The sequence below is a fragment of the Ursus arctos genome, unplaced genomic scaffold, assembly GCF_023065955.2.
Source record: "Ursus arctos isolate Adak ecotype North America unplaced genomic scaffold, UrsArc2.0 scaffold_21, whole genome shotgun sequence".
Taxonomy (NCBI): domain Eukaryota; kingdom Metazoa; phylum Chordata; class Mammalia; order Carnivora; family Ursidae; genus Ursus; species Ursus arctos.
The window spans coordinates 51,445,435-51,467,404 of record NW_026622886.1 but is presented as its reverse complement, the minus strand read 5'-3'; the positions used below and the strand labels follow the sequence as shown (position 1 = coordinate 51,467,404).

Sequence of the window (21,970 nt, the reverse complement as noted above, 5' to 3'; positions counted from 1 at the left end):
TCATAAAGAAATTCATTACCTCAATTTTAAATGGAACCTATGTCTAACACAATGTTAACATTGTTATATTTCTCCAACCACTATGATATTCAACTTCCTTTCCTTCAGCTCTTATTCTCCATTTATTCTATTTTGGCCTCACTCAGTTCAACTTTCTTTTTACATTTACATGCTCTGAAAATTTTCTAAGCGTGAGTGATTTGATGTCACGTAAGTGAGGATAACACTTAACAAGAAGGCCAGAATTTAGTTTTAACAATCATTGAAAGAACTTTCTCTTTGCACACTAATCAAAGTCTAGATAAAATTCTAAGTAATTCTAAAAAGTTATTTCTCCCAGTGCACGAGCACTGAGTATTAATGTAATTCCATCTGTGAGGTAAAGTCTCCTACCTCTAGTGTGCTTTTATTTGTCCTTGTATCTCCTAGGGTTTTTATATTAAAAATGTTGATCTGTGCTATTTGGGACATAGGCGTTATATCTTCATCGTGAATTTTATCCTTTAATATTATAACATATCTTGTTTAATGTCTTTTCCGGACTAAATTCCAAATTTACTACAAGTATGGAATTGCCATTTCTGTAAAATCCCAATATTTTCACCACAAGCATTTTGAGGAACTACACTGATGATTATTCCACAGCCCATTGCTTTCTTTTAATTTGCTGATGCTGAGCTGGAGCTTATCTGACATTCCCCTGGAAAGAACCTGGTTTCCTGTGATCCAATTTCCTTTTTTTATTTTTATTTTTTTGAAAATTAAAACCATGTGTTTTCTATCTCCCAGGTAGTTCTCAAAATTTCTGGCACACCGATGGCACCCTAAAATGTTTTCTAGTATTCATATGGTTTCATTATCTTAAAAATGGAAAATACATCTTTCAGAATTTTTATGGACATTGGAGGGTGTGGATTTAAGCATGTTTGCACTATCTAAAACTTGACATAAATCTTTCCTATAAGAAGTTCTTAATTATTGCTCTACGGTTACAAGAATAAAACTTAATTTAGTATTTGTCCACTTGCTTCTTTCCTGTCCTCTCCCACAAGCAATGCATGAAATCATTTAACTTACCATCAGAACATTTTTCCTTAATATTTATTTGAATTCTCAGTGCTTTGGTTCTCTTTTCTCACTGTAAAAAGTTCTTCTGATAAGTGTTTACAGAAACAGGGTAACACATAATCAAAAACAGTTATGTGTTTTTGAAAATTAAATTCTGAGAGCATGAATGTCTAAAACATCTGTGATATTTCCAACTGTGTCTCAGCAAAAATATTTACTATATCTGCTTGTAAAAAGTGTTTCACTCAATTTGATATTAACTTTTTAAAATAATTTTTATTTTGTTATATTAGTCACCATACAGTACATGCCAGTTTTTGATGCAATGTTCCATGATTCATTATTTGCATATAACACCCAGTGCACCATGCAATGTGTGTCCTCCTTACTACCCATCACCAGCCTATCCCAATCCCCCCCCCCATCCCTCTGAAGCCCTCAGTTTGTAGGGTCCACAGTTAGAACTGGGAAGTACAGTGGACTCTCTTCTTAGGCATCATAGATGTGAATTTTCCACCTACTCCAGAATTATGTTCTTATTTCTTTCTTTGCTTTACAAAGCTTTTCATTTTTCCAGTTGTTGCTTTGGAGATTCTATGTAAATCTAAATACGTGCTTTGCATCTATTGATGCAGGTACGACTCAGACAGTGTGGTGTTCAATAAAGTCCTGATGCTTCAATGCATACAGGCAGAGAGAACTAGTGTGCTAGCTAGTGTTTAAAACCAATGATCAGAAAACAATACACAGACATAAATGTTACTAATATAATTTACAAATAATAATAAAACATTCAATAAACTTAATTGGAAATTCTATGTACAAAACTGATTTTCACAGAATGATTTCATTTATTTTTACCAAACTCATCTCCATAACTAATCTGTTTGCATATCAACCACAATTTAACAAATGCAGTTAAATTTAACAATGCAGCACTCAAATGCACAATTATAGTCAGAAGTTTCAGAACACTCAATAATTAATATAGAAGGTTGAAAAAAAACCAATAAGGATGTGGAAGAGTTGAACAATCTTATCAACCAAATTGACCTTATTGAGATTTTCAGAACAGTCCATCCAACATCGACAGAATACTTACTCTTTCCAGTATTACACAAAACATTATCATAATAGATCATAACCTGAGTGACTAAAGAGTCTCAATAAGTTCACAACATTCAAGTCATGCCTAGTATGTTACTGAACACTATGTAATAAACTTACAAATCATTATGGAAAGATATCTGGGAAATCCACTAATATTTGCAAACTAACATATATATAATCCCTGGGTTGAAGGAAATCAAAGAAAAATTAAAATGCCATGTGAACAAAATAAACATAAAATTACAACATAACAAAATTTGTGGGATGCAGCTAAAGAAACATAAGACTCTAAAATTAGGAAAGAAAAAAATCCTCAGATCAATGACCTCAGCTTCCACCTCAATCAGCTATCAACGTAGTAAAGCAAATTTAACTCAGAGTAACCAGATGAAAGGGAATAATAAAGACCAATGTGGAAATCAGTGAAATAGAAAACAGAAAAATAAGAAAATATCAATAAAACCAAATCTGATTTCTTGAAAATATCATCAAAATTGATAAATTTTTAGCAAGATTGATGAGGAAAAATACAGAGTAGATACAAATTACCATTATCAGAGAACACCAAGTCTTATCACTGATATTCTACAGTTACTGAGCAAATAATATGGAGGTTTTTGAACAACTTTATGTCAATTAATTAAAAAACATAATGAAATGGAAAAACAACAAAATTCTGTTCAAGAAAAAAACAATAGGGGCGCCTGGGTGACACAGCGGTTAAGCGTCTGCCTTCGGCTCAGGGCGTGATCCCGGCATTGTGGGATCGAGCCCCACGTCAGGCTCCTCCACTATGAGCCTGCTTCTTCCTCTCCCACTCCCCCTGCTTGTGTTCCCTCTCTCGCTGGCTGTCTCTATCCTGTCGAATAAATAAATAAAATCTTTAAAAAAAAAAAGAAAAAAAAATAAATTCAAGAAAGAAAATTGATGGCAGGTCTATATCTACTGTAGAAATTGAACTTATAATTAAGAAATATCTCACAAAGTAAATTCCACATTCACCAGTGGTTGCTACAAAATATTTAAGGAAGCAATACTAATAATTGTACACAACTGTCCCAGAATATATTGCAGTAGGGAATACTATCCAACTTATCCTATGAGAATAGAATTATCCAGAGAGCAAAATCAGGAAATAGATATTATTAGGAAAATATGGTAACAAATCTCACTTGTGAACAAGCTGCAAATATTTAAAATAATGGCAAATAAATCTAGAAATATGTAAAAAGTTTAATTAATTTTGATCAAGTGAAGTTTTTCTTAATAGTTGCAGAAAAATGTCCAATATGCATATCTAATAAAAACTCTCAGAATGCACTTGTGATGAGCACTGGGTGTTGTATGTAAGTGTTGGATCACCAAATTGTACACCCGAAACTAATATTACACTGTAAAAGAAACAAAAACAAAAAACACTCAATGAATTGATCTAATAAGTGGCAAATACCAAAGGACATCCAAAATATAGTTAAAAAAAAAAAAGAAAAAGAAAGAAAGAAAAAAGAAAAAATAATTAAACTACAGCTAACGTCTTAATTCATTGTGGAAGTCTGAACAATCTGATGCTAAGAAAAAGAATAAGGCCAGGATGGTCACTCTTGCTACATCTACTTAATATTATACAGTAGATTCTGGGGCACCTGGGTGGCTCAATGGGTTAAACGTCAGACTCTTGGTTTTGGCTCAGGTCATGATCTCAAGGTCATGAGATCATGCCTTGCATCAGGCTCCACACTCAGCGGGGAGTCTCCCTGAGATCACCTGACTCCCTCTCCCTCTGCCCCTCCACCCCATGCTGTCTCTCTAAAATAAGTAAGTAAGTAAGTAAGTAAGTAAATTTTTAAAAAATATGTATTGTATGGTAGATTCTAATTTATATAATGAAGTTTTAAAAAGGGAAAAGGCATTCAGACTAACAGGAAGAAGCAAAACAGATTTTATTTATGCAGACAACATAAGCACCTTTATAGAAATTCCTATTGACTTCTTGTTTCAGCTCCATCTTTTAGAGTTTGAAAGTCATCACTTCTGCCTTATAAAGGTCAATAACCTTACTTGAACCCATGGTAGAAGTGAAGTTTCAGAGCAATGGCACCCTGAAATCTAGAGACACAGGAAAATCCAGAGTCCCAGTTGATATCTAATATCACAGAGCATAAGTCACAGGAACCATATGTAGGTAGGAACACTAATAATAGTAATTTTGGCAAATTCCTGGGCACTGAGTGGTTCCTCAAGTTGAAGAACCAAGAAAGATCTTCTCTTGACTCAGGCAAAGATATGGAAGAGTAACTATTCTGAAAAAAATCCCAGGATATTCTTCACACAAAGGCCGACACTCCAAGGGAAAAGATTTTGTGAGAAACACTTATGAAGGCCTAGGAACACAGGCTCACTAAAGACTGAGATTTAATCATAAGATTATAGAATGCTATCCCTGTGCCACAATTTACAACCATACCAACATATATCAAAGTATCTCCACCAATATACTTGATAATTTCAAAGGGGAACTTTATGATGGAGAGACCGGGAAGATACCCATTAACCAAGTTAACAAAGTTAACATCAGTAATAAGATGTAGATATCATATACTCCCTGATACGATACACTGAAAAGGGCATACTACCTCTATGGCATTCTCCACAAAATGTATAACCTTGATATAATCAGGAGAAAACAGCAGACAAACAAAATTGGGAACCTTTCTATAAAATAGAGTACTGATCAGTACTCTTCAAATATATTAAGGTCATGAAAAACAAGGAAAGACTTAGGAAATTTCACACACTGGAGAAAACTAAGGAACGTGATCTCTAATACTATGAAGATTTAGGATTTGATCCTCAGCAAGTAAAGAACATGGACAGAAAAACTGATGAGAATCCAAATAAAATCTGTCCTTCAATTATTTGTATTGTACCAAAGCTAATTTCTTAGTTTTGGTAATATTCTATGGTTGCATAAGACACTGCACTTAGAGGAAGCTGAGCAAAATATAGAAACAAATTCTGTGCTATTTTTGCAAGTTTTCTAAATCTGAAATTATTGCAAAATGAAGCTCATTTTAAAATCCTGTATTTAATCCTATCTTCCTAAATGCAAGAAACCACCCTACTAGCCATGTACAACCTCATAAAATGGTACATGCTATGGCTACACCATCACCCTCTTATTCAGACATGTCTTTTAATTCCTTATTGATGAAAAAAAAGAATTTAAATTACATAGACATCATAGTTACTTTATTTCCAACCAGCTCACAGATTTTAAGATCATTTTGAAGGGCACTGTTCAATAATTCTCTATCTTATAGAGTCAAGTATAATTATATCAAGTTAGCCCCTGAGGAATATTTCTATTGTGGAGCCAACAGTGAAACTGTCTCACACATAGCTTAAAGAATCAGTTTTCAGGTAGCTGAGGCAGCCTTCAAAACCACATTGTGTTAGCTACTAAACTATTCTGCCTTTTGGGGTTATAATTACTTTTAATATATACTAGCCCAGAGAAGTCAGATTATAGAAAAAAATCTATAAATACTCCATGACATATACTCTTTTTTTAGTTCTTCCATAAATCTAGAATAATGGTTTCTTAAGGATACAAAAATACTAATTCAAAGAGATACGTGCCCCTCAATGTTTACTGCAGCATTATCAACAATAGCCAAATTATGGAGAGAGCCAAGATGTCCACCAACTGATGAATGGATAAAGAGTGGTATAGATATACAATGGAATATTCCTCAGCCATCAAAAAGAATGAAATCTTGCCATTTGCAATGATGTGGATTGAGCTAGGGAGTATTATGCTATGCAAAATAACTTGGAGAAAGACATCATATGATTTCACTCATATGTGGAATTTAAGAAACAAAACAAACATGTTGAGGAGAGAAAGAGAGGCAAATCAAGAAACAGACTATAGAGAACAAACTGATGGTTAGCAGAGGGGTGGTGGGTGGAAGGCTGGGTTAAATGGGTGATGGGGATTAAGGAGGGCACTGGTGATGAGAACCAGGCATTATATGTAAATGATGAATCACTAAATTCTACATCTGAAACTAATATTGTACTGTATGTTAACTAACGGAATTTAAATAAAAACTTGGATAGAATAATGGTTTCTTGAATTTTCTTGTTGACATTTTATTGAATCAATTTTGAGCATTTCTCCCCTAGGATTATTTCTTTCCCATAACATATACAGATAGATGATAGATGATAGATAGATAGATAGATAGATAGATAGATAGATAGATAATAGATAGATGATAGATAGATAGATAGATAGATAGATAGATAGATAGATAGATAGATTGATAATAGATAGGTAGGCAGATAAAATTTCCTTTCACAGTGTTTGGAAAACTGTTTCCACCAGAGAATTAAGATTACTTTATCTGCATCTTTCAAAGCAGAGGTGTGAGAGACTAGAACCATCCTAAGGGAAAATACTTTTATAAGACCCTATATATGTTTGTGAGAGAAGCTGTTAGCATGTGCTAAGGTGTGTTGTTTGTTTACTATAGAAGAAAGAGTCAAATAGGTAAGACATACAAGTCAGAAAGATATTTTTAAATATGTTATACATAAATTATATACATTTTTTATTTCTATATTTTTTGTTTTGATAATTACTTTTTTATCAAATATTTTGAGTATAGTTGACACACAATGTTACACTAATTTCACATAACTTAGTGATGTGACAAGTTTATACATTACGCTTTGTTTTCCAGAAATGTAGCTACCATCTGTCCCATTACATCGCTATTACAATCATTAACTGCATTCCTTCTGCTGTGATTTTTGACTTATTCATTCCATAACTGAAAGGCTGTCTCTCCTTCTCTCCTCATCCATTTAGCCCAGCCCTCCAGGCCTCCCTCTCTGGCAACCAGCAATTTGTTCTCCATACTTATAGATCTGATTCTGTTTTTTGTTTGTTTATTCATTTGTTGTTGTTGTTGTTGTTGTTTTTAGATTTCACTTATGAGTGGAATCATATGATATTTGTCGTTCTTATTTGTCTGATTTAATTCACTTAGCATAATACCCACCAGGTCCAACCACATTGTCACAAATAGCAAGATTTCTTTTTTTTTGTGGCTGAGTAATATTCCATTGTATATTATTATTTCTCTTTTTGAGGGTAGATATTGCATTTTCAGAAGAGCTTTATACTGAAATATATGAGAATACAATGAGTTAATGTAGGAATAGTAAATTAATATATGATGTAATAAATAATAGAGTTTTTGAAATATTTAGTTTCTATATACCACAAAATCATTTTTTCTCTGAGAGAAAAAGACAACAATGATTTTTTTAAGTGTGTGAATATTTTGTTTACTGGTGTCATAGCTTTCTTATTTCTTCACCTAATTTACAGCTAAAATAAAGAATACAGTAATAAAGAAGGAAAGTAATAAGAAATTACACAGAAGTAACAGAGTTTATTCTTCCTGAGTTGACAAATCACCCAGGGTGACAAGTTGTAGTTCTCATATATCTTCTTGTTACCTACATGCTAAGTGTGCTAAGTGTGACTGGGAACCTGATTATTATCACAAACAATCACCCTTTCAGATCTCTACCTGCAGACTTAAACGTACTTCTCTCAGAACTTCTCATTTCTAAAAATATAATTCAAGTCTGTCTGCCTTTCAGATTCTTTGTTACCCCTGTGACAGAGGATAGAACCATTCCCTACAATGGTTATGTGGTTCAGCCACCATAGTCACTATGCTATACATTATATTCCCAGGATGTGTTTATCTTATAACTGGGAGTTTGTACCTTTTGACCACCTTCATCCATTACCCACATTTCTATCCCCTGCCACTGGCAATCATCAATCTGCTCTCTATATCTATGAGTTTGTTTTGTTTTGTAGTTGAGATTCCCACATATACATGAGATCATACTGTATTTGTCTTCTTCTGTCTGACATATAACTTAGCACAATGCACTCAAGGTCCATCCATATTGTTGCAAACAGCATGATTTCTTTATTATAGTTGAGTAATATTCCATTCCATATATATATCACATTTTCTTTATCCATTCATCCATCCATGGACTCTTAGATTGTTATTATGTCTTAGTTATTATCAATAATGCTGCAATAAACATGGGAGTGCAGGCATCTTTTCAAGTTAATGTTTTTATGTCCTCCAGATGAATACCCAAAAGTAAAATTGCTGGATCATAGGGTAGTTCTTTTTAGTTTTCTGAAGACCCTCCATATGGTTTTCCATAGTGGCTGCACCAATTTACATTCACACCAATAGTGCACAAGTGTGCCCTTTTCTCTATATCCTCTCCAACACTTGTTATTTCTTGTATTTTTGAAAATAGCTCTTCTAACAAATATGTGATCTCATTGCAGTTTTGATTTCCATTTTCCTATGATTGGTACTGTTGAGCACCTTTTCATGAACCGGTTGGTTATTTGTAGGTCTTCTTTAGAAAAATATCTATTCAGTTTGTCTTCCTGTTTTTAATTGGATTGTTTCTTTGTTTGCTATAGAGTTGTAGGTGTTCTTTATTTATTTTGGATATTAACTCCTTATCAGATATATGATTTTCAAATATTTTCTCCCATTCCACAGGTTGCCTTTTCATGTTGGTGATTGCTTCTTTTGCTGTGCAAAGATTTCTAATTTGATATAGTCCCATTTGTTTATTTTGCTTTTGTTGCTTATGCTTTTGGTGTCATATTCAAAAAATCATTGTCAATACCAATGTCAAGGACTTTTTCCTATGTCTTCTTCTTTTCCTTTTATGAATCATTTATTAAGACTTTAAGATAATGGACAAAAGTATTCTTTCCTTAAATGGATTTTTTAAAGACATTCAGTTTTGTGGCTTTTTTTTTAGATGTAACTCAAATGAAAGAAAGAAAGAAAGAAAGAAAGAAAGAAAGAAAGAAAGAAAGAAAGAAGAAAGAAAGGCAAAGAGAAGGAAAGAAAGAAAGAAAAAAAAGAAAGAAAGAAAGAAAGAAAGAAAGAAAAAGAAAGAAAGAAAGAAAGAAAGAAAGAAAGAAAGAAGAAAAGAAAGAAAGGCAAAGACAAAGAAGGAAAGCAAAAAAATTCAAATTCAGTTGACTATCACTGAGTATATCCACTGCTTAAAGGTCAGGGTTTCCTGGCTGATATTGGTGTAAAAGTGAAGTAAAATCTCAAGATGGCCTTTTAGGTTTTATCTTGTCTTTACCATTATTGATATGAGACAGTTTACCATAATCATTACTTCCGGTCTTACAAATGCTCCCTTTTATGCAAAGTAACAACTAGTGTTTTAGCTTTGATTTCAGAGTGGGGCACAGACCACATGGTCTAACATTCCCATGACACCATTAATCAAAGCCTGGAATCCATTAGCTAGTGACCTAAAATTAAACTAAAATACCCATTATTGGGTCCCACATTTTACCTATTCCATCAAAATTCAAGTATGCAAATATTTATTTAAAGAAATTTAATAATCTGCTAATTCAACAACTAAAAATGCATGGTCTTCTCCAAAGAGAACCTCAACTGTACTGTAAAAAAAAATACTTCATCCTGTTTGTACTGTTGGGATTTTTTTCTAGGAGCATCAATGAGAATACCTTTTCTTTTAAAATAAGAATCAGAAAGATAATTTAAGAAATAATCAAGAAAGAGATACTTTTTTCATCAGTATTTCCTTTTACTTCATTCAAAGTCTAATATTATAGGTAGAATTCTATATTCCTCCAATATATAATGGCTCCCAAGGGAACCCAACTAAAAAGTATTGTCAAAATTAATTATATTTGAGATGCACTATTTTTCTGTCTCCAGAGATGTTTCTGTTAGGTTTCCCTCAAAAACAAACTCTCCAATAATGATATATACTCAAAAACACATAAAATTTGTCTTGCTTCTTTTGGAGAAAAGTTTTCTGGAAAACTTATATCACTGAGCAGTATCAGAAAAATCATGAAACACATGACATTTAAATTCCAAAACAAAATATTTTTGAAAGTATGCTCATTGGATTTTCTCATCCTCACAGACTGGATATTTGATTGAGAAATGCATGGATTGTAACAAAAGGGAATCTGAACAAAATCTTTAAATTTTAAATAATGAGTGCACAAATGTGAATCAAGTTTATAAATGTAAAAATGAAGGAACATTTTTCTAAGAAAACATTGTGCTTCTCTTATTACGCATAATCAGAAAAATATCTAAATTTAAACTATGACTTGGATCCATCAAGGACTATCATAAAGTGAGTATGTTTCATGTTAATTGACATTGTTAATTTATCTTTATAAATCATAGAACTCTAACAATTACTCTCTTTGAAATGTGTCATGAAAGTATCTTGTTAATTCTTCCATTATTTTCTCTTCCTATAGCTTCCTAAATTTGGCATAGCTGAGCTCATAAATGTATCACACTTGTTTAGGAAGAAGTCAGGTAGCATTTTTTCTTTTAGCCCGACCTAATCTTGTATGACCACCCATCGTCATACCAGCTGCAGGATAACCCCATGTTATTCTCATTTGCACATTCCTGACATTTCATACTTTGATTTTGTTATTAAATTAGACTATCCTCATAGTTTACTACATTATTGCCAATCTGGTTTCTCTCTTTCTAGCACAGAAGCCCCCTTATTTGTAGGGCATGTGTTCCAAGACCCCCAGTGGATTTCTGAAACTATGAATAGTACTGAATCCTATATAGACTGTTTTTTCCATACACACATACATACCTACGATAAAGTTTAATTTATAAATTAGGCACAGTAAGTGATCAATAGCAACAATAAAACAAAGCAATTATAACAATGTATTGTAAAAATATGTGAGTACGGTCTCTCTCTCAACATATCTTATTGTATTATATTCACCCTTCTTCTCTTGATGAGGTGAGATGATTAAATCCTTAAATGAGATGAAGTGAGGTGAAGATACCCATGTGACGTAGCATTAGGCTACTACTGACCTTTTTTTTTTTTTTAAAGATTGTATTTATTTATTTGGCAGAGAGAGCAGAAGCAGGGGGGGCGGTGGAGGGAGAGGGAGAAGCAGACCTCCCACTGAGCAGGGAGCCTGATGTAGGACTCGATCCCAGGATCCCAGGATCATGACTCGAGCTGAAGGCAGACACTTAAACGACTGAGCCACTCAGAAGTCCTACTAATGACCTTCTGATGAATGTTGGAAGGAGGGTCTTCTGCTTCCAGACTGCAGTTGAAGGTGGGTAACTGAAACCGTGGAAAACAAAACCATGGATAAGGGAAGACTGCTGTACTGGTAGAAGCACCCCATGCTGAACTACATCGGTAAATATCTTTATTTAGTATTTATTAAGTATCTACCTCACTGGGATTCCAAAACTCTCATTACCTAAAGCTCCCGCTTTGTTGACACACACTGTCTGTTTATCTATCCGGATTGACTAGTTCAGAATAATCAATGCATGAATGCAGAGCTGAACCCATACAGCCAAAGAAATCTCTGGATTTTTGAGGGCATTTTTAATCTGGTATTCATATACATTATTCAATCATTAATTTGTTCTTTAATTCATCAAATAAAATTGAATCAGAATTTGTGTTAAGCACTGGGAATGGTGCAGTCGAAGACACGGAAGTAACCTATCTACATACACTGCTTACACGACCTTGGGCAAGTTACAGAACCACTGTGTACCTCAGGTTCCTCATCTGCAGAGTGAGTCTCTTAGATGGACCTACCAGAAGCATGCTGGGGCACAAAATAAAGCTGTTTAGATCTTTGCCATAATATTAATACTAATGATAATAACAATAATAAAACTTTTAGATTTGTTGTATGATTATTAATTACTATTATCTCTGTTCCAATATACTTCTTTTCTCTATGACATCCTCGAAAACTACAGTTTAATAAACAAGAAAACGATCAGATTATTATTTTTGAAAGCGAAGTTTGACAAAAGCTGTCATGCAACAACTGTCTGAAATAATTAATCTTAGAGGGAATAATCTGATTTCTTTCACTGTTTATATAATTGACTATATTTAAAAAGTCCAATTTAAACAGCCCTTTTATACTATGACCTTGTTTGTTTATTTGTTTGTTTTAATAAGGGTTGTCATTGTTTGTGCCAACTTTAGTCAAAGAGTAGCAAACAGGGTCAATTTTATATAAAGGCTAAAGGGAATGGATTTCAGTGAATTCCCCATAAATACAGTATTTTCTGTTTGATTTTTTACTATAAATATAAAACAAGACTTATACAGAAAATATTGCATTCTGACTCAAAAATAAGTTTTTCAATGGCAAAATTAAAATATAGAATTTTATGGGCATTAAGTTTTCAAAAATAGTATATATTTCAATAACTTGTTTAATCTTCTCGAATTACTTCCACAATGAGGTAAGCTAAGTATTTATCATTATTTCTCTTTTTTATGACTGTAAAAAGACTTCCTGTATGTTAAGGAAGTAATTAAAGTATATAGCTGGAAATTAAACATATTTAAACCTCAGTTTTTAAAAATAAAACAGATTAATGTTTCTCTACTAAACAAATTCTGATATGAGTTTGCAATTCTAATGAATAATTATTTTTTCACTTCTTGAGAATGCATGCTCTATCATTCTTTGTGCAGAATAAGAGCACTACAAATATATTTGAAATTATCAAGAGCTGACTTCCACTCTTATTTTTATCTACAGAGCTACAGAATCCAGAGTTTAGTCATGCCAAATAAGACATCACTTAGAGAATTCGTTCTGGACTCACCGACGACCAGAGTTACACACTGTGACATTCCTCTTCATGGCGATCACCTACTTATTGAGTGTAAGTGGAAACAAGACCATCGTCATGTTAACACTAGCAAATGTTCATTTGAAGACTCCCAGGTATTTCTTCCTCAGGAATTTCTCTTTCTTAGAAATTTCATTCACAACAGTCTGTATTCCTAGATTTCTGATCAGCATTGCTACAGGAGACACAACCATTTCTTATAATGCTTGCATGACACAAGTATTTCTTTTACTCCTTCTCGGATCAACAGAGTTTTTTCTTCTGGCGGTAATGTCCTATGATCGTTACGTGGCTATCTGCAAACCTCTACGTTACACAACTATCATGAGTAACAAAGTCTGCAACTTTGTTGCAGGTGGTTTCCTTATTATCTTTCCTCCTGTGATGACGGGCCTCCGGCTGGATTGCCGTGACTCCAATATTATTGATCACTTTACTTGTGACTCTTCTCCTATGCTATCCATTGCTTGCACAGACATAACATTTCTAGAGCTCATGGCATTTTTGTTAGCAGTATTCACACTCATGGGAACTTTGGCCTTGGTGATACTCTCTTTTTTTTTTTTTAATGATTTTTTATTATATTATGTTAGTCACCATACAGTACATCCCCGGTTTCCGATGTAAGGCTCGATGATTCATTAGTTGTGTATAACACCCAGTGCACCATGCAATACGTGCCCTCCTTACTACCCATCACCGGTCTATCCCATTCCCCCACCCCCCTCCCCTCTGAAGTCCTCAGTTTGTTTCTCATAGTCCATAGTCTCTCATGTTTCATTCCCCCTTCTGATTACCCCCCCTTTCTTTATCCCTTTCTTCCCCTACTGATCATCCTAGTTCTTATGTTCCATAGATGAGAGAAATCATATGATAGTTGTCTTTCTCTGCTTGACTTATTTCACTTAGCATTATCTCCTCCAGTGCTGTCCATGTTGTAGCAAATGTTGAGAACTCGTTCTTTCTGATAGCTGAGTAATATTCCATTGTATATATGGACCACAACTTCTTAATCCAGTCATCTGTTGAAGGGCATCTCGCCTCCTTCCACGATTTAGCTATTGTGGACATTGCTGCTATGAACATTGGGGTGCATATGGCCCTTCTCTTCACTACGTCTGTATCTTTGGGGTAAATACCCAGTAGTGCAATGGCTGGATCATAGGGTAGCTCAATTTTTAACTTTTTAAGGGACCTCCACACTGTTTTCCAGAGTGGCTGTACCAACTTGCATTCCCACCAACAATGTAGGAGGGATCCCCTTTCTCCACATCCTCTCCAACAATTGTTGTTTCTTGCCTTGTCTATTTTTGCCATTCTAACTGGCGTAAGGTGGTATCTCAGTGTGGTTTTGATTTGAATTTCCTTGATGGCTAATGATTTTGAACATTTTTTCATGTGTCTGTTAGCCATTTGTATGTCTTCATTGGAAAAGTGTCTGTTCATATCTTCTGCCCATTTTTTGATTTGTTTATTTGTTTCTCGTGTATTGAGTTTGAGAAGTTCTTTGTAGATCTTGGATACCAGTCCTTTATCTGTAGTGTCATTTGCAAATATATTCTCCCATTCTGTGGGCTGCCTCTTAGTTTTTCTGACTGTTTCCTTGGCTGTGCAGAAACTTTTAATCTTGATGAAGTCCCATAAATTCATTTTATCTTTTGTTTCTCTTGCCTTTGGGGATGTGTCATGAAAAAGGTTGCTTTGGCCGATGTCGTAGAGGTTGTTGCCTATGTTCTCCTCTAGAATTTTGATAGATTCCTGTCTCACATTGAGGTCTTTCATCCATTTGGAGTTTATTTTTGTGTATGGTGTGAGATAGTGGTCAAGTTTCATTCTTTTGCATGTAGCTGTCCAATTTTCCCAGCACCATTTATTGAAGAGACTGTCTTTTTCCCACCGGATGTTTTTTCCTGCTTTATCAAATATTAGTTGCCCAAAGAGCCGAGGGTCCATTTCTGGGCTCTCTATTCTGTTCCATTGGTCTGTGTGTCTGTTTTTGTGCCAGTACCATGCTGTCTTTGTGATCACAGCTTTGTAGTACAGCTCGAAATCCGGCATTGTGATGCCCCCAGCTTTGTTTTTCCTTTTCAACAGTTCCTTGGAGATTCGGGGCCTTTTCTGTTTCCATACAAATTTAAGGACTGTTTGTTCCATTTCCTTGAAAAATGTCCTTGGTATTTTGATTGGGATAGCATTGAAAGTGTAGATTGCTCTGGGTAGCATGGACATTTTAACTATGTTAATTCTTCCAATCCATGAGCATGGAATATCTTTCCATCTTTTTATGTCTTCCTCAATGTCTTTCAAGAGTGATTTATAGTTTCTAGAATATAGGTCCTTTACGTCTCCGGTTAAGTTAATTCCAAGGTAACGTATGGTTTTTGGTGCTATTGTAAATGGGATAGATTCCCTAATTTCTCTTTCTTCGGTCTCGTTATTCGTGTATAGAAATGCAACTGATTTCTGAGCATTGATTTTGTATCCCGCCACATTACTGAATTGCTCTATAACTTCTAATAGTTTGGGAGTGGCTTCTTTTGGGTTTTCCATATAGAGTATCATGTCATCTGTAAAGAGAGACATTTTGACTTCTTCTTTGCCAATTTGAATACCTTTGATCCCTTTTTGTCGTCTGATTGCTGTTGCAAGGACTTCTAGTACTATGTTGAATAATAGTGGCGAGAGTGGGCATCCTTGTCGAGTTCCTGATCTTAAAGGAAAGGCTTCCAGCTTTTCTCCATTGAGAATAATATTTGCAGTAGGCTTTTCATAGATGGCTTTTATGAGATTGAGAAATGTACCTTCTATTCCTACACTCTGAAGGGTTTTAATCAGGAAAGGATGCTGTATTTTGTCAAATGCTTTTTCGGCATCGATTGAGAGGATCATATGGTTCCTGAGTCTTTTCTTGTTGATATGATGTATCACGCTGATTGATTTGCGAATATTGAACCACGCTTGCATCCCAGGTATGAATCCCACTTGATCGTGATGGATAATCCTTTTAATGTACTGTTGGATTCTATTAGCAAGTATCTTGTTGAGGATTTTGGCGTCCATATTCATTAGGGAAATCGGTCTGTAATTCTCCTTTTTGAGGGGGTCTTTGCCTGGTTTGGGGATCAAGGTAATATTGGCCTCATAGAATGAGTTTGGTAGCTTTCCTTCTGTTTCTATTTTTTGAAATAGCTTTAGGAGAATAGGTATTATTTCTTCTTTGAATGTTTGGTAGAATTCCCCAGGAAAACCGTCCGGGCCTGGAGTTTTGTTATTTGGAAGGTTGTTTATCACTGACTCAATTTCTTCATAATTAATTGGCCTGTTTAAGGAATCAATTTCTTCCTGTTTCAATCTTGGTAGTTTATAGGTTTCCAGGAAGGATACCATCTCTTCCAGATTGCTTAGTTTATTGGCATATAGCTGTTGATAAAAATTTCTAATAATCCTTCCAATTTCAATGGTGTTGGTCGTGACCTCTCCTTTTTCATTCATAATTTTAATAATCTGGGTCCTTTCTCTTTTCTTTTGGATAAGTCTTGCCAGTGGTCTGTCAATTTTATTGATTCTCTCAAAGAACAAGCTTCTAGTCCTGTTGATCTGCTCTACTGTACTTCTGGTTTCTGCTTGATTGATTTCAGCTCTAATTTTGGTCAACTGCTTCCTCGTGCATGGATTAGGCCTGTCCCTCTGTTGCTGTTCCAGCTTCTTGAGGTGAGAATATAAAAACTGCATTTTAGATTTTTCTATTCTTTTGAGTGAGGCTTGGATGGCTATGTATTTCCCCCTTAGGACTGCCTTTGCAGTATCCCATAGGTTTTGGACTGTTGTATTTTCATTCTCATTGGTCTCCATAAATTGTTTAATTTGATTTTTGATTTCCTGGTTTATCCAGTCATTCCTGAGCAGTATGGCTTATAGTCTCCAAGTGTTTGAGTTTCTTCCAAATTTTTCCTTGTGGTTGAGTTCCAATTTCAGAGCGTTGTGGTCTGAGAATATGCAGGGGATAATTTCAATCTTTTGGTATCGGTTGAGACCTGTTTTGTGTCCCAGAACATGGTCTATTCTTGAGAATGTTCCATGGGCATTAGAATAGAATGAGTATTCTTTGGTTCTGGGGTGTAGTGTTCTATATATATCTATGAGGTCCAACTCGTCGAGTATGGCATTCAAAGCCTTTGATTCTTTGCTTAGTTTTTGCCAGGGTGTTCTGTCTATTTCTGATAGTGGAGTGTTGAGGTCCCCTACTATTAATGTATTTTCATTTATATGTCTCTTTATTCTGGATAAGAGTTGGCTTGTGTATCTTGCTGCTCCCCTGTTGGGGGCATATATATTTATAATTGTCATATCCACTTGTTGAATACTTCCCTTAAGAATAATATAGTGCCCTTCTGCGTTTCTAACTATAGTCTGTAGTTTAAAATCCAATTTATCTGATATGAGAATTGCTACCCCAGCTTTCTTTTGAGGACCATTTGCGTGAAAGATGGTACTCCATCCCCTTACTCTCAGTCTGAATGCATCTTTGGGTTTGAAATGAGTCTCTTGTAGACAGCAAATGGATGGGTCATTTCTTTTTATCCAATCTGCAACCCTGTGGCGATTTATGGGATGGTTCAAACCATTTACATTAAGACTGATTACTGATAGATATGATTTTAATGTTGCCATGTTGCCAGTAAAGTCTTTTTTTGTATTGGCTGTGACTTTCTGTTCTGTATCACTCTTGGGGCCTTTTTACTTTTATAGAACCCCCCGTAATATCTCCTGTAGGGCTGGTTTTGTAGTTACAAAATTCGTTAGTGACTGGCGATTCTGAAATGTCTTTATTTCTCCATCAATTCTGAATGACAGCCTTGCTGGATAAAGGATCCTTGGCTACATGTTTTTCTCTGAAAGAGCTTTAAATATGCTCCCCCAACCCTTTCTCTCATTCCAGGTCTGTGTAGACAGGTCTGACGTAATTCTGATGCTTTTGCCTTGGTACGTGAGAAATTTCTTTGCCCTGGCCGCTTTCAATACTGTATCCTTGCATCTAATATTTGCGAAATGCACTATGACGTGACGTGGCGTAGGTTTGTCGTGGTTGAGCTTGGGAGGGGTCCTCTCTGCCTCTTGGACACGAATGTTTGTTTCCCTTGCTAGATTAGGGAAGTTTTCAGCTACAATTTGTTCAAATATCTCTTCTAGACCTCTGTTTTTCTCCACCCCCTCGGGGATGCCGATGATTCTAACATTGGATCGTTTCGTTGAGTCAGTAATCTCCCGTAGCCAACAATCGTGGATGTGGATTTTTTTAAAAGCATCTTCTATTTTAATTTTTTCCTCTATTAACCCATCCTCCAATTCACTAACCCTTTCCTCTGCTTCTGCGACCCTGGCTGTCAGAGCCTCTAGTTTTGCCTGCATTTGGCTCATAGAATTTTTAATTTCTGTCAGATTCGCTCTCATTTCTGTCCTTAGGGATTCTATATTCTCAGTAACCTTTTCGTTTATACTTTTTTCAATTCTACTCATCATTTTGACCATCGTTACTCTGAATTCCATTTCTGATAATTTGGTTACATCCATATCCATTATTTCTGTGGCAGAGGCCACAGTCTCACTGTCTTTTCTTTGCTGGGGGGGGCTTCTCCTTCTTGTCATTCTAATGAGGGGAGGTTGCGGGGTTGTCCAGAGCCCAAATTATTGACTGGGTCCCAGGCCGTGCCCCTTGTTTTATAGGGATCTTAGGGATGTGGGCTTCTTCTTTAAAGATTTTATTTATTTATTTATGTGGCAGCCAACCAGCGAGAGAGGGAACAGAAGCAGGGGAGTGGGAGAGGAAGAAGCAGGCTCCCAGCGGAGGAGCCCGATGAGGGACTCCTTTCCGGAACGCCGGGATCACGCCCTAAGCCGAAGGCAGGTGCTCAATGACTGTGCCACCCTGGCGCCTCGGGTTGTGGGCTTCTTGATTTTTCAGCCTGCCTTCTGGGGGAGGGGCCTGCCGCGCCGATACTCAGGCAACCCTGTTTGGGTAGAGTCTCCGTGTCCCCTGCGAGGGGGGAGGGGGATGGGCACCCTGTGAGCCGGTATTTCCAGGCTTTTGTTCTCTGGCGGCTTTCCCTGGCGGTTTGCTGTGCCTCTTCTGAGAGTCAGAGCAGCAGCGGCTGAATTTCAGCCTCTGTCATGGAACAGAAGGATTGCGGCCCGTTCTCTACTAATGTTCTGGCCACTTTAACTCTGTTTCTGTTAGTGCTGCTCAACCCTGCAGCGTCCCGGGATGTGCGCCCCACGCCTGGCGTCCCAGCCCTCACTTCCAGGGCCGGCGCGTCTCTGTCCTTTGTGTTTCTAATGCCGCCAGCCGCCAGCCGCCCCGCGCGCGCTCCGGAAGCTCCCGGTCTCAGTCTGGATCCAGTGAGCGCACCGGGATTCCGGGGTTCCGCGAGATGCCTGGTGGCGCGCGCACCCGGCTCACGGTCTCAGTCTGCTGTTTTGCGGGTGCCGACCACGAGCCACGCCCGCTCCCCCGTGCAAGTGGCTACCGCTTCCCGGCGCCCGATCGCTGCGGCTCCCTCCCCCTTCCGTTTATCTTCCGATATCTGTGCACAGTTTCATGGCTCCCCGCTTCGTACCTCAATACTCAGCGCTGGAGATGTTCATTTGTAGAGATCCAGATGCGTCTTCCTGCGTCTCAGGCTGGTTCCGTGGTTGTTTAGGCTGGTCTGGTACCTATCCAGCTTGACTCGGGGGACCGGCTGAAAAACGGTGTCTCCTACTCCTCCGCTATCTTAACTCCCAATCTTGGTGATACTCTCTTATACACTCATCCTTAGAACGATTCTGAAGGTCCCTTCCGCCCAGCAGAGGAAAAAGGCCTTTTCCACTTGTGCCTCTCATATGATTGTGGTTTCCATTTCTTATAGGAGTTGCATTTTCATGCATGTAAACACATCTGTGAAAGAAGGTGTGGCTTTGAGCAAAGGTGTAGCTGTACCTAATACCTCTGTTACTCCCACGCTGAATCCCTTTATTTACACTGTACAGAATCAGCAGGTGAAACGGGCCCTTAAGGACTTCACCAAAAAACTGTTATCAAACAAGCACTAATAATTATGAACCCCGTAGCTAAAACCACAAATAAACCTTACATATACACAAATCATTGTTCTGGGTGGTAGGTACACACATGGATACGAAAGTTCCTGTCATTGCAGCACTTATTTCTAGGGAGGGGACACACACATTAAACAAGCAACATAACAGAAAAGTAAAATTCCTAGTACTTAAGTAAATGACAAATGCTGTGGGGAAAAATGAAATACTTCAAGGAAAGGAGAGAAGAAACCAAATTAAATAGAGTGGTCAAGGGCTACCTGCATGGCTCAGTGGGTTAAGCAACTGACTCTTGATTTTGGCTCAAGTCATGATCTTAGGGTCATGAAATCAAGCCCTGTTTCAGGCTCCATGCAGGTGTGGAGTCTGCTTAAGATTCTCTCTCCCCCTTTGCTCTTCCTCCGCACCCCACCCCTGCCCACTCGCATGCAGGCTCTCTAAATAAAGAAATGAATGAATAAATAAAAGAAGGAAGGAAAGAAGGCAGGCAGGAAGGAATGAATTAATGAATAAATAAATAAAGTGGTCAAAGACTTCAGTCATTTTAGAGGTCCTTTTTATTTCATTTTTCTTCCTTCAAACGTATTTTTCTATATTCTCTACCTTTTGTCTTTTCTGTAGTTTTCCTAGGTCCATATGGTCATCGTCTCATGCATGTCAAACATAGGGAGACCATGAGATATGACTCTAACTAAGCATTGTTCTCCACTTTCTAAAGTAGCAAGATCTAGATAACTAATCCAAATTCTACTTGAAAAGAAATGATCAGAAATACAATGCACAGCACTCCACAGTTAATGGATGGAATGGAACCTAACTTCAGGGCTTAGAAAACCATGCTTTATGATTACTTCTAGCAATTAGCTCTGTCTCCTGCCCACTCTTATTCCCCTATGCTATTGAATCAGATATTCAAAATCTGCATAGGGAAAAAAAGCTGATAAATAGTCATCATCTACTGTGAAAATGATTTATTTCAAGCTGTCTGGTTACTTTTCTACCAACTCTGCTCCATCAGAAATATTTGTCTATGTCTTTTCAGATTGTACAGCTCCTGTTAAACAACAAACTGGAATTTCGAGAGGCTGCAGCTGATGGGCAGGGTGTTCTCCTCCCATGAGTGCTATAAACTGGGTTACTCAGAATGCCTGTTTTTACACCACATGGAGTGACCTTAATTAATCAATTGTTTGATATATCATATAATCAGAAAAGAGTTAGAGGTGGGAAATCATAAAAATCAGTCCATGAAGTTACTGAAAATCAATCCAGAGTTTGTACACACCTATTTAACAAGCCCATGAAGATCAGAGAACATATTTTATTGGTACTCTGATGAATAAGGGGAGTTCAAAGACAATCCACTTGCCTGCGCTGTTTTCCAACAATCACTCTAAGTCTCACGTTGTTTAATTAGTAGGAACAAAAATATTGGAATTACACGAAATTCAGGACCCTGAAAACTAAAAAAAAAAAGTCAGTATGTGGAAAACCAAAGAAAATAAATATTATAAGGAAATTAAAATAAACAGTAAAGCTGATACAAATTAAAATTACTAAAAAAAACTTCTGCAATTCTAATATAAAAATTTGAGACAAATGTAAATATTTTAAGATTATAATATTCCAAGTACAGAAAAAAGAGTAAAATTGTATACTTACAAGATACTAATGCATTATGGTACTATGAGCAATTATATAAAAACACTCCTATTTTTAAATTGTTAGGATATAGTATTAATTAGCAAGTATTCATAAAGCAACAGATAATCTGAATATGTATTTTAACTATGGAAGGAATTGCTGGAAAAACATACAAAGTTCTAAGTGCTGTGCTTTTAAAAATTCCCAACATTTTATTAATATCTTGTTAGGTTCGTGAACCTTAG

General features: G+C 36.4%; 1 pseudogene; it reads left to right on the top strand.

Moving 5' to 3' along the window:
* Positions 1-12,916: 12,916 nt before the first annotated feature.
* LOC130544468 (olfactory receptor 6C65-like) lies at positions 12,917-20,075 on the top strand (annotated as a pseudogene).
* Positions 20,076-21,970: the final 1,895 nt, after the last annotated feature.